Genomic DNA, 12,712 nt, shown 5'->3' on the forward strand with positions numbered 1-12,712 from the left:
CATAATTGCTAATAAACCGTTTTCAGCGCGAAAATTCCCTTGTGTAGTGAAGATTTAGGATTTAGATTTCTGGGCTTTCGGCATCAATGGCCTTGTTAGCCCGTCGCATATGAGGGATGACTTCCCTCGGTGATCACACTATCCGGGGAAAGGAAGGGAAGAATGGATTGGGGAAAAATGGGGCCGCGGTGGCTCAGTGGTAGAGCGTTCACCTCTGGTGCTTGGGGTCCCGGGTTCGATCCCAGCTCCCGCCAAGTGAACTTTGTGGTGGACAAACACCGTGTGCGTGGGTTTTCTCGGGGTTCTCCCGTTTCCTCCCACTTTCTTCATTCCACCATTTCATACATTACTCATCATCACCGTCTCCTTTAGCCTAATCGGCATAACCGTGGGACGTAAAACTCAAAGATTTCATTTTCATTTTTGGATTTCGGAAGGGAGAAAACGGCTTGGGACCTATATGTTAGGTACCACTCCGGCATTTGCCTGCTGTGAATGAGGAAAAGCCAAGGAAACCTCATTCAGGATGGCTGGACTTAAAATCTTTTGATACTTTTTCGACCGAGTTCCCCCACCGGGATCGAACCCGGGACCGTTCGCACCGAAGGCGAGAGCGTTAGCGAATACGCTACGCGGGGCCACTAGTGTAGTTTAGAAAACTCATTTTTACTAGGATATTTGCAAGATTTTTTTTTCTTTTAGTTTAACGCCCCATGATTGTACATCAATGTAAGAGAGAAGGTGACGATGAGATACATGATAATGGTGGAATCAAGAAAATGTAAGGAAACTGGAAAGTCTTAAGAATAACCACAACTACAGTGTTCACCAAAAGCCTATTTGTCGGGAGCAGGAATCGAACCAGGGACCTACCGCGTCAGAGGTAAGCGCTCTCAGAGCTTTCTTTTGTTTAAAGAACTTGTTTACAATGTTATATATATATATATATATATATATATATATATATATATATATATATATATATATATATAACGAAGATATTGACATATTTTACAGCCTCACTGAAATTTAAAAAAAAAAGTAGTCAGGGAGAGCTTACTTGTCAGGTTTTTATTTTTTAATTTAATTTATTTTTATTTATTTATTTTTGCTTTGTTATGTTCCCTAGTTAATTAATGTTTGGGTTACTGAAAATTAAAACCTTTTTAGTATTATTGTTATGTCATCACTTTGGAACCAAAACGTTAGATTTTTTTCTTGTGTTTTCATATAGGAAGTTGGTGAGTTTGTGCCTTAGCACTGGTTTGGTTTCTAGAACGTAATTGAAGGTCATGTTGAGTTGAGTCTTGGTGGGTTTGAGTTCGTGAAGTGTCAGGCACTGCTTGTGCCCCTGTCTTCTGTTTGTGATGTTTCCTGGCTTTGGGCTGTGACGTATTTATGTTGAGGAGTACCAACGAAGGCCGCGTGATATACAGGTAGCTACAACACAGCTTCAACAGTTAACGAGTGCCATGTCTTTGAATTTCAGCTTTCGTTACGGCGTGATAATGCAGTATAGTGCTAGATTGAAATTCTATGGGTGGTAAAAACGGTATGGTAAGAAATACAACGTAATTGTTATTAGTTTAATTAGTGTTTCTTCATAGTATTGTTTCACTATTTCTAGAAGGAATTAAGTATTAACGAAGTAATGAATAAGCAAAAGAACACATTGATTGACGTTTACTATTTCTCATACTCCATTGAGAATGTTTTGATCCTCAGTTGCGCAAACATCCAGTGTGCGTTTATTTTCTTTCTTTTTTGGGGGGTTTACACTGCCTCACAGATGAGCTCTTTCGTGGCTAAGTGGTTAATGAACACGCCTTTGGCGTGGGACACCCGGGTTCGATTCCCGGCCGGGGGCCGCGGTGCCTCAGTGGTAGAGCGTTCACCTCTGGTGCTTGGGGTCCCGGATTCGATCCTAGCCCCGCCAAGTGAACCTTGTGGTGGACAAACACCGTGTGCGTGGGTTTTCTCGGGGTTCTCCCATTTCCTCCCACTTACTTCATTCCACCATTTAATTCATTGCTCATCATCAGCGTCTCCCTTAGCCTAACTGGCATAACTGTGGGACGTAAAACTCAAAGGTTTCATTTCATTTTTTCTTAATCTCTTGCACCGACCGACCGATCTCGATCAAATTTCCAACGTAGATGCGCTTCTGGCCTGGGAGTGTTTTTAGCTATTTACTTTGACAGTAGAACTTAGGGGAGGGGGAGGAGGGGGACAGAAAAAATAAATGACTTAATTTACTTTGAAGTGTAAAAGTGCGAGCGTTTTCTTCTCTCTCTCTCTCTCTCTCTGTCTCTCTCTCTCTCTCTTCACTCCTCCAGTCTCCTCTCACTTTTAGGGCCGCGGTGGCTCAGTGGTAGAGCGTTCACCTCTGGTGCTTGGGGTCACGGATTCGATCCTAGCCCCGCCAAGTGAACCTTGTGGTGGACAAACACCGTGTGCGTGGGTTTTCTCGGGGTTCTCCCATTTCCTCCCACTTACTTCATTCCACCATTTCATTCATTTCTCATAATCACCGTCTCCTTTAGCCTAACCGGCATAACCGTGGGACGTAAAACTCAAAGATTTCATTTCATTTTTTCCTCTCACTTTGATTTCATGATTTCGCACTCTGATGAAAAGTATTAAATACCGCCAGGAAAAGTACTAATATATAACCTCTCTTTTAGGCGCCCCTCCAACCACGCGCCCGGGACACGTGCTTTGCTTGCTTGCCCATAGCTGCGGCTCTGTGAGCTACATAAGTAACATACAATGCTTACGTAATACTTTGGGTCATAAGCAGTGGCGGCGATTGGACGTTAAAAGTGGGGGGGCAAGACATGATCTGAATATTTGTATATCAATGTTAATATACAAACTTCCCTGGTTGAAACTATATACATTAATAGGTCATTTGAGAAAAGTGGGGGGGCAACTGCCCCCCTTTGCCACCCCTAATCGCCGCCCATGGTCATAAGTACTATTAAGAAAGGAAGAATTGCATTTTTTTAACTTTGGGAAAGGAGCTACCATGGGATTAAAGTTAAGGTAGGAAAGGCAACACATTCCAGTCTATGCTTTCACCCAGCAGACATATTGTTTGGAACCAAAAAAATGTGACTTTTGGAATCTTGTACTTAGGTTCACAGCGGAAGCGACGAAATAACTTGAATCATCCATTGTAGCTCTCCCCGCAACCAGTTTCTAAAATGTTGGCAATAAGTTTGCGAAACGAGAGGTGACGACTCCAATTTTGGGTGAAAAGTCGCTATAAGAAATAATCGAGAAATTCATTGTCTATAAGCATTGTAAAAGTTGTAGATGTAAACTAAACAATATGTTCTACTCACTGGCGCAAATCCCGGGGGGGGGGATGACGGATACATGTCCCCTCCAATCTTGGAACTGAGGGGGACTTCTCCCAAATAATCCGATTTGAAATGTGTTTTTTGGGAGAAATTTGATGATTTTTGTCCGATTGCTACAAAGGAACGTGAGATGTCCCCCAGAATAAGCCTCAAATCTGCAGCCTCCTAACGCTAAAGACAACTCTGATCCTCCACAACATTGTTTTTCAACTTCATAAGTATTTTGGACATCGCCAAAAAAAGTATGGTAACGGTCTTACCCTCCCCCCCCAATGTTGAAGACAGATTTGCGCCGCTGGTTCTATTCACATCTTTGTAAACAGGGCGCAACCAATCCTTTAATTCAGGGATCATTTCAGGTTGTTTCGGGTACTTTTGTTCATGTTGTGGTCAAAATAGTTCCGAAATAATTAACACTACAGTACTTACGTTAAGCAATTTTTTGTAAAAGAAAAAGTGCAGAATAATTAAAAGACCCCAGAGGACAAATATAACAAACACCTTCTTCGCCTTTTTTCACGCATCTATAGCTAATCTTGTTGCTATCGGTAATGATGTATTACGTGTGTCTCTCAACGGAAACTCTGCGAACTAAAGGACATCAAGTTTGTAGTTATTCTTCGTTAGAGGGCAAGGGTAACATAACAATGCAGGATTGTGGAGTAGTGAGTACGCTGTATTTCCAAACTCTTCATCACTTGCGCTGATTAAAACAAACAAACAGAAAAAAATAACGTAAAAACTGTTTTGAACTAATAATGCTTCTCTACAGATGAACATTTTGTTTGCAGCAAAAAGTCGCTAAATGTGTAAGTAGGTAAATTGTTATTTAAAAATCACCCAAAAAAGTCTCCAATCGGATTTTTTTTGTCGTTATCGTAGGGCGACCATACGTCCCGTTTTGACCGGGACAGTCCCGTTTTAGGGGCGTGTCGCGGCCGTCCCGTCAGTAGATGGAAAAAAGTAGTATTCGTCCCGTTTTATGTAAATGAAAGAAGTAAATAACAAACCCAGTACCTTTACTCCTTTTAAAAGTATTAATAATAACAAAGCGGCAAAAATTGAACTGAAAATCCCTATATTAAAAATACTCTATAGTTCGCAGTACTGCTCGAAAGGCAGCAGAGGTTTTAGCAGTTGGTTGTGTGTTAAACAAACTTCAACGTGTCTTTCCTTTTTCATAAGTACCCGCTCTGTAACGAAGAGAGAGAGGGGGAACTCTGATATCAAGGCACTGATAAGAACAAAGGTAGATCTAAAAGTCTAGTGTTGCAAGAACCTGTCCCGTTTTTAACTGAAAATTTTATGGTCACCCTGCGCTATCGTTGAGGTCGAATTCCCCTTATTTAGCGACTTTACCCAAAATTGGCAACATTGACCCCCACCGAACAACACCCCGTCATCTTGAGCCTAGCCAGCATAATAGTGGGACGTAAAACTTAAAGATTTCATTTCGAACAACACTCCCAGAAACCTACTGTTATACTATTCTCAAACCATCCTTTCGTACAGTTCTCCCTATTCGAAAAAAAAAAATTGTAAATAGCAGTGTTCATACATAAATATGGAACTCAATTTCCCTGAATTTTGCAGGTTTTCCAGGTATTAATTTTGCAATTTCCAGGTCTAGTGGAAGAAACTAATAGTACGACAACACATAAATTTTAAGAATACTATATTTATATATTTGAGAATGGCCACCCTTCTCCCCAATGAACGATTGCAATTAAATATTGAGTCACAAGAAAATAAATAATTAAAATAAATAAAATTTAAGTTGAAAAATATTAAGTTGAGAAGCCTACTAAGGGAATTATATAATACTTTTGTTCCATACTTGAATACATTCAAAATATACAAAAAAATATTGGCTTGGGGAAGAAAAAAGGGCCCGCGAGATTTTAACTGATTCTTGTAGTACTCGACGACAGAAATAGATTACTGAAAGAATTTTCAAAATCGGCACAGGCAAACATGAAGAAAATCGCATTTTCAGGTACCGGTTCAAAATGGGAAGAAAAAAGGGCCCGCGAGATTTTAACTGATTCTTGTAGTACTCGTCGAGAGAAATCGACTAGTGAAGGAATTTTCAAAATCGGCGCAGGCAAGCATGAAGAAAATTGCATTTTCATGTACCGGTTCAAAATGGGAAGAAAAAAGGACCGCGAGATTTTAACTGATTCTTGTAGTACTCGACGAGAGGAATCGATTAGTGAAGGAATTTTCAAAATCGGCGCAGGCAAGCATGAAAAAAAATCGCACTTTCATGTACCGGTTCAAAATGGGGAAGAATAAAGGGCCCGCGAGATTTTAACTGGTTCTTGTAGTACTCAACGGGAGAAATCGATTAGTGAAGGAATTTTCAAAATCGGCGCAGGCAAACATGGAGTAAATGGCATTTTCATGTACCGGTTCAAAATGGGGAAGGAACAAGATTCCGCGAGTTTGAACCGCTACGATGTATGTTTACGAATGTGCCCGTCTTCTCAAATTTAGTTAATTACTGTGACACTGAAACATGTGACACAGAGTCACATTGTGGATGACTCTGCAATCGGCAACCACTGCACATATACTCCTCCCGCCCCACAGTTTGATTATTTCGATCCATTCCTCACGTGCTAACGGCATGGTTCAACATCTGCAAGAAAGAGGTAAATGTAACGTTCAATTGGCAATAGCTTTTCACCAAATTAAGCTGCATGAAATCTGATTGCATATTTGACATACTGAGAAAATTCTAGCCCGTGGCCATATGTATCACATATCCCACCAGTTCATAAAAATTTTGAACACAAAATTACGGTCGTCCGTGTGACGTACTCCCAAAAGGCCTAATGTGTATCACCCACCTCACATTCAATGAAACCACATCCGTGTAGAATTAAGAAAGGAACCTCTTATGATGTATACAGGATGTCTCAAACGTTCCCTGACATAGGGTAACTCTGTTATTATCAGAGTTACGACAAAATGTAAGAGGAAAAACATCTCGAAATATGACGTTTTCAATCTAAAGTGAACACTTTTTTAAAAAATCGGACAAGATGAATGTGCTGTATACTCTTTATGCACCCAATTTTAAATGAAAATGCAACGTTGTCATTTACCTGGACCCACGACATAAGTGAATGAAGTTACTGTTTGAAACGGGGGCTGGCCATCGACATGTTAGCGTAAAAGACAGTAACTTCACTCACTTCTGTTGTGGGTCCAGGTAAATGGCAACGTTGCATTTTCATTTGACATTGGGCGCATAGAGAGTGTACAGCGCAAACGGGTCATCCGATTTTAAAAATTCCTTCACTTTAGATTGAAAACATCATAATTGGATATGCTTTTCCCTCCTACATTCTGTTGTAACTCTGATAATAACAGAGTTACCCTATGTCAGGGGACTTTTGAGACACCCTGTATACCTTATTTAATGTATGTTTGATGTCACTATAACTGTAGTATAATTTAGTTTGTTTAAATTTACAATTTAATACAAGTAGATTCGGATTTACATGCGTAGGATTTTGTATGCATCTAACTAATGAATTCTTTTATTTTTATGCTTAACTTAGTGACTTGGCTTTGGACTGCAACTGATTATTGTAACCCATTATTGCTTGAGAAGAAACAAGATATCCGAATCTTCATTTGGAGAAATCAAAGGTCTATTGGAAAGCTGGGGATTACAATCATTAATTTCTACATTTCAAGGTGCGTAGTAAATTATATATTGTGTTTATTGTTAAATTACTATTATTGGGTTTAGAATCAATGAAGCACTTCATGATATTTTATGGGGATCAAGATGGGTGCCGGATAGATAAGTATTTGAGCGTCAGGCTCTTATTTATTTTCAATTTAATATTTAATCAATGATTATTTTTCTCCCTCATTATTCCACCAAATCGTATTCCAAGATCATATATCCATTTTTGTTCGATATATCCATATTTTTGATCTCTTTCATATTTCTATATTTTCGATTTTTGATATTGTTTATATTTCGATATTGCTGTATTTTTCGATATTTCGAACAAGTTTCGATAGTTTGTCGACATCGATTATCTATATCTAAATTCGGATATCCCAAAGCCCTATCGAGCACCCTCCGAAATGAAGTTTTTGGCTATGGACCTGATTAGGGATGCGCACGAGACAAGACGAGACAATTTTTGTTACGAAATTCGAGGCAAGGTAGAGCTTTTCCAATAGAAACGGATCCAGTTTTCGAGACGAGACAACTTTCGCGGCACCTTTTCGAGAGGAGACAACCTCAAATCTTTTCTCTTGCGCATCCCTAGACTTGATCATGAGTTATCAAAAAAAAAAAAAAAATGTTAATGAGAAATAACATGTAAATACAATATAGGTAGCTAAAACATTTTTGTTTTCATTCTTCAGTAATGCATTGTTATTAATCTCAGGGGGGCGGTGGCTCAGTGGTAGAGCGTTCACCTCCGGTGCTTGGGGTCCCTGGTTCGATCCCAACTCGCGCCGTGTGGACTTTGTGGTGGACAAACACCTTGCTCGTGGGTTTTCTCGGGGTTCTCCCGTTTCCTCCCACTTTGTTCATTCCACCATTTCACTCATTTCTCATTATCACCGTCTCCTTATCCTAACCGGCATAACCGTGGGACGTTAAACTTAAAGATTTCATTTTTTATTAATCTCAGCATTTTATAGTGTATTCTTAAGCTTAAGGTGATGTATAATTAAAGTTTGAATTCAGTTAACTTATTTTGTTTCTCAGATTGTTTTTAAAATGTATGTACAATTGTTTATGTTCATTCTCGAGAGTTTAAAGTGACGTATAGTTATTAAACATAGTATTTAATATTGTACTCTTAACGTGGAAGTGATATACAGTTAACTTTTGAATTCAGTAAACATTTTTCTTTCTGAAATTGCTTTAAAAAGTATGTAAAAACGTTTTTATTTTCTTTTTTGAGTGCTAAAAGTGATGCAAAGTTATTAAGCTTACTACTTTATATTGTATTCTCAACCCTAAACTGATACACAGTGCGTTTTTGAATAAATTGTCAAGTTATTTGAGTGATGAACACTGGTAGAAAATCCTGACTACTACTGGAACATTTTGATTTTAAGGTGACGACTACTGGTGCAAGGATTTTAAAATATTGTTTTTCCTTCAAGGGCTACTCCTTTTTGAATTCTGACTACATGGTCACTATAGGAAGGATCAGTGAGTCTTTCCAACTATGGTACAGCTCCGACAGAGTCACGATGCTCAGAGAAGAGACAAAATAGTATGTTTTCAAACTTAAAGTGAGAACCACTGGCGTTTTTACCTTGCTATGCAAAAGTAAGTGAGTACTCCAATGGGGTTCCAATGCGGTACCTAATTTCTGCATTTTAGATATATGGAAATACATGTCTCTAAAATGTAAAGAACTGATTTTTTTTAGGGGGGGGGAATAAACTATAGGTATGTGGGGCTTGCATACTTGACGCTACAATTCGGAAATTGAATTAAAATATGACTAACGGCTATCAAGATGTTGTCAAATAAAGGGAGGACCAACACAGTTAAGGGGTTTTCGTGTTAGATGCTAAAATTTCCGAAATCGGTCATGGAAAGTTAATAAACACCAGTAGCAATTTCATCTTAAAGTAATTAGATATCTTCATGGGGTGTTAGAACATCATGGAGTCTACCAAAATTAAATTTTAAAAGCTTTTGAAAATATAATCTGACATTTGTAAACAGTATTTGAAATATGTATTTACCCAAAACTTCCAGCTAGTACATCTAACATCTGGAGAAACACTGTGAAATAAAAGCTTGAAATTTCGGAAACAATTATTGGTCGCAACAAAATTAAATAAGATGGTACTTCTATGGGTTAAATCAGTACCTCAGTACAATTTCGATCGAAAGATTAGTTCAGTCCTAGGTTTTCTTCAGGCAATTCCAATGGTTCATCGAGCTGTACAAAAGAATGAAAATTCGCTGTCAATATCTAAGATAGTAACCAAGATAAAAGGAATTATATATTTTATGGCGTAAAAATAGAGATCTTTATATATTTGTACTTTTGGGTCTTTCCTATAAGAAAAAAAAAATCAGAAAACTACTGTATATACCTTAATAGACAATTCAATGGGCGGGGACACAGTGGCTTAGTGGTAGGGTGTTTAACTAATCTTTTTTTTTGCAGAAACTATTGGAGTATTCACTTAACCCGTAGAGATACGATCATACTTAACTCCCTATTTAATTTTAAAATTAAATAAAAGGAAATATTTCAGTGTAGCGACCCACGATTATGCATTTTAGTCTCAGGGAGATTATGATTAAAGCAAGTGAATGTTGTTGACAGAATTGATGGAATGCAAAGGTGGGAGGAGAGTACCCCGAGAAAACCCACGAATACGATGTCCACTACAAACTGACTTGGCCGTGGATCGAACCAAGAACCCAATACACCAGAGGTAAGCACTCTACCACTAAGCCACTGTGCCCCCGCCCATTTAATTGTCTATTAAGGTATATACGGTTGTTTTCTGAAATTTCTTCTTCTTACAGCAAATACTCAAAAGTACAAATCCATGTGGGTCTCTATTTTTACGACGTCATAAAATACATAATTCCTTATATCTCGCTTGCTATATTAGATATTGACAAAAAATGTTCACTTTATTTCAGAGCCCGATGAACGCTTGGAATTGTCCAAAGAAAATTTAGAGCTGAATTAATCTTTCGATCGAAATTGTACTGACGAGTCTGAGGTTCTCACTTAACCCATATAAGTACCATCTTATTTAACTTTTGTTAGGATCAATAATTGTTTTCTGAAATTTCAAGATCTAATACGCTTTTATTGTATGGTGTCTCTCTAGCTGCTAGATGTACTAGCTGGAACTTTTAGGTAAATACATATTTCTAATACTCTTTACAAATGTCAAAATATATTTTACAAAACTTTTAAAATTTAATCTTGGTAGACCCCATGATGTTCTTAAACTCCATGGAAATACCTAATTATTTTAAGATGAAATTGCTACTGATGCTTATTAACTTTACATGACCGGTTTCGGAAATTTTACCACCTAACACGAAAACCCCATAACTATATGGATCCTCCCTTTATTTGACAATATCTTGATAGTCATATTTTAATTAATTTTCTAAATTGTACTCTCTAATATGCAAGCTCCACGTACCTATGGTGTCGCTTTTTATTTCACCATATTTCGGTAACTGTTAGGCGTACCGACTTGCGGTTTCGGTAAACACACACCTCTAACGTTCTTTAAAACGTTATTAAGACATATTTTAGAATATTTAGAAATGAGAGTTCTGGGAATATCATGGTACCCGAAAACCCCCATCAGGGCGTGTGTTTAGTGTATTTAATTGAAACTACTTTTGAGGTTGTTGTAAGCCCTCGTAATTACGTTTCCGAAACTGCACCATCTAGTACGCAAACTCCACAGTTCTGTAGTGTCGCTCTTTATTTTCCCATATCTCGATATCCATAAGGCTTACCGAGTTGAGGTTTTCGGTAAACAGATGTCAGTTCCTTACATTTTAGAGACATATATTTTCATATATCTAAAAAATACAGACATTAGGTACCCCATGATAGCCCGAACACCATTGAGGTACCCACTTACTTTTGAATGGTAATACATTTTGAGTTGTTGTTCAGCATCAATAAACACTTCATAGTTTTTCTACGTGCAACCCAAAAGTCCATACCTGACCGAACATATTTTGTCCATTTAATCTCAAAAATGTTAAGATACTTTGTATTGTTAAGTACAACCAAATTAAGCACACTGAATATAACATTTTAAATATTTTCTGATTTTTGTTGCAGGTATTTCGTGCATCAAACCAGAATTCTGCTTGAAAGACAGTCAAAAGAAGCAGTGTAGGTTGTGGCTAAAAGTACGCCCTTTCTGAAGACAGACTCAGTTGTACTTACATTATTTTGTACGGATATATAACCCTAATAAAGATACTGTACTACAAATTATTTCTTTCTTCCATAAATTATAATAAAATATTATCTCTGTTTAAAGAAAATGATTTGTTAATGTTAAGTCATTTTAATTATTTTTCTCTGTAATAAGAACATTATCCCTAGCAATATTTTTTATCTTTGTGCTATTGCGATTGGATGAAGTAAAATTCTATACGAAGCACTATTATTTCAGACATGCATTAATAACTAATGTATTGTTCTGTATGTAAGACAATGTGTATACTGAACATGTCTAGCGAAGGTGTTGTTTTAATACAGAATCTATAACTCAGCTTTTCAGTAGTCAACTTTATTGGGAATCCGAAGAACGAAGTTAAAAAAAAAAAAAAAAAAATGTTGGACTTACCAGCGTGTGTGTGTTCGAATTCTGGACTAATCCAAATTATCCAGAGAAATCATTATATATTTCTTTGTTGCTATTTCAGATGTATCCTTTATCCAAGTCGTATGAAACGGAGACTTCATACATCGCTATACTTTGTATGAACTATGTTCCGTATTTACTTAATCACTTTGTAACTTTCTCTAGTGTTGACAAGGCCGCAGGTGTCAATCGAATAGTTTAGTGTTTCACTCATGTCACCTTGTGACTAAGGTACGTCCTGTCGGTATATATATGGTACTGGGTTCAATTAGCGATAAAATACATTTTTAGCGTTAAACAAATGCAAAAATTTACACGAAATGAGATACCGTGATCTCTGACTTACGGATAACACCAAGCAACTAATGGTACTGAGTGTGATTGAGTTTACTAATTACTATTTGGCTAAAATCAGTGTTCCTTTATCTATAGTTCTTTTCGTGCTTTGAATTGCAAAGTTTGAAATAACCGTTTTAAATTATTGTGTATATATATCTTCCGAGTAATTCTGAGAATCATTGCTCTTTCTTTAAGCAATGTATGAGACTGTTAAATTGCTCTTTCCTTAAAATGTTGCACTAAGAAGGATGCATCCAGGAAAGTCCAAATTTGCAGAATGTCTATAGCAGGGAAGAATAAATATGTTTAGTCGATGGCTGCACAACGCCTCCGCTGTCACCACGTTGTCACACAGCGAATACAGCGAACGTTTAAGAGTATTCTGCACTTACTATTAGGTATCGGCCTGGGAACTTTGGCGCATCTACCCAGTCTCCTTCTTGGTGTTTCATTTTTAATGGCGAGTACTGAGTAGGAATAATATTGTAAGCGAATGTGTTTCCGGCTGACACCACACTTTTAATTATTGCGACATTTAAAAAAAAAATACCTGTTAATTAAAATGTACAGAGAAGTTATTTCTGGAAAATTCTATTCAGGCCTCTTGTGGTAACAACTGCACTTTAGTAGAAGAT

General features: G+C 37.5%; 1 long non-coding RNA gene across 1 annotated transcript; it reads left to right on the forward strand.

Annotated features, from left to right (window-relative positions):
- The first annotated feature begins 1,223 nt into the window (after positions 1 to 1,223).
- Positions 1,224 to 11,321, forward strand: LOC145671824 (uncharacterized). The gene is made up of 3 exons (XR_014128534.1): positions 1,224 to 1,436; positions 6,935 to 7,073; positions 11,207 to 11,321. It is a non-coding gene; the product is annotated as an uncharacterized LOC145671824 (long non-coding RNA).
- Positions 11,322 to 12,712: the final 1,391 nt, after the last annotated feature.

This window comes from Thermobia domestica, chromosome 15, assembly GCF_964235325.1.
Source record: "Thermobia domestica chromosome 15, izTheDome1.hap1.1, whole genome shotgun sequence".
Taxonomy (NCBI): domain Eukaryota; kingdom Metazoa; phylum Arthropoda; class Insecta; order Zygentoma; family Lepismatidae; genus Thermobia; species Thermobia domestica.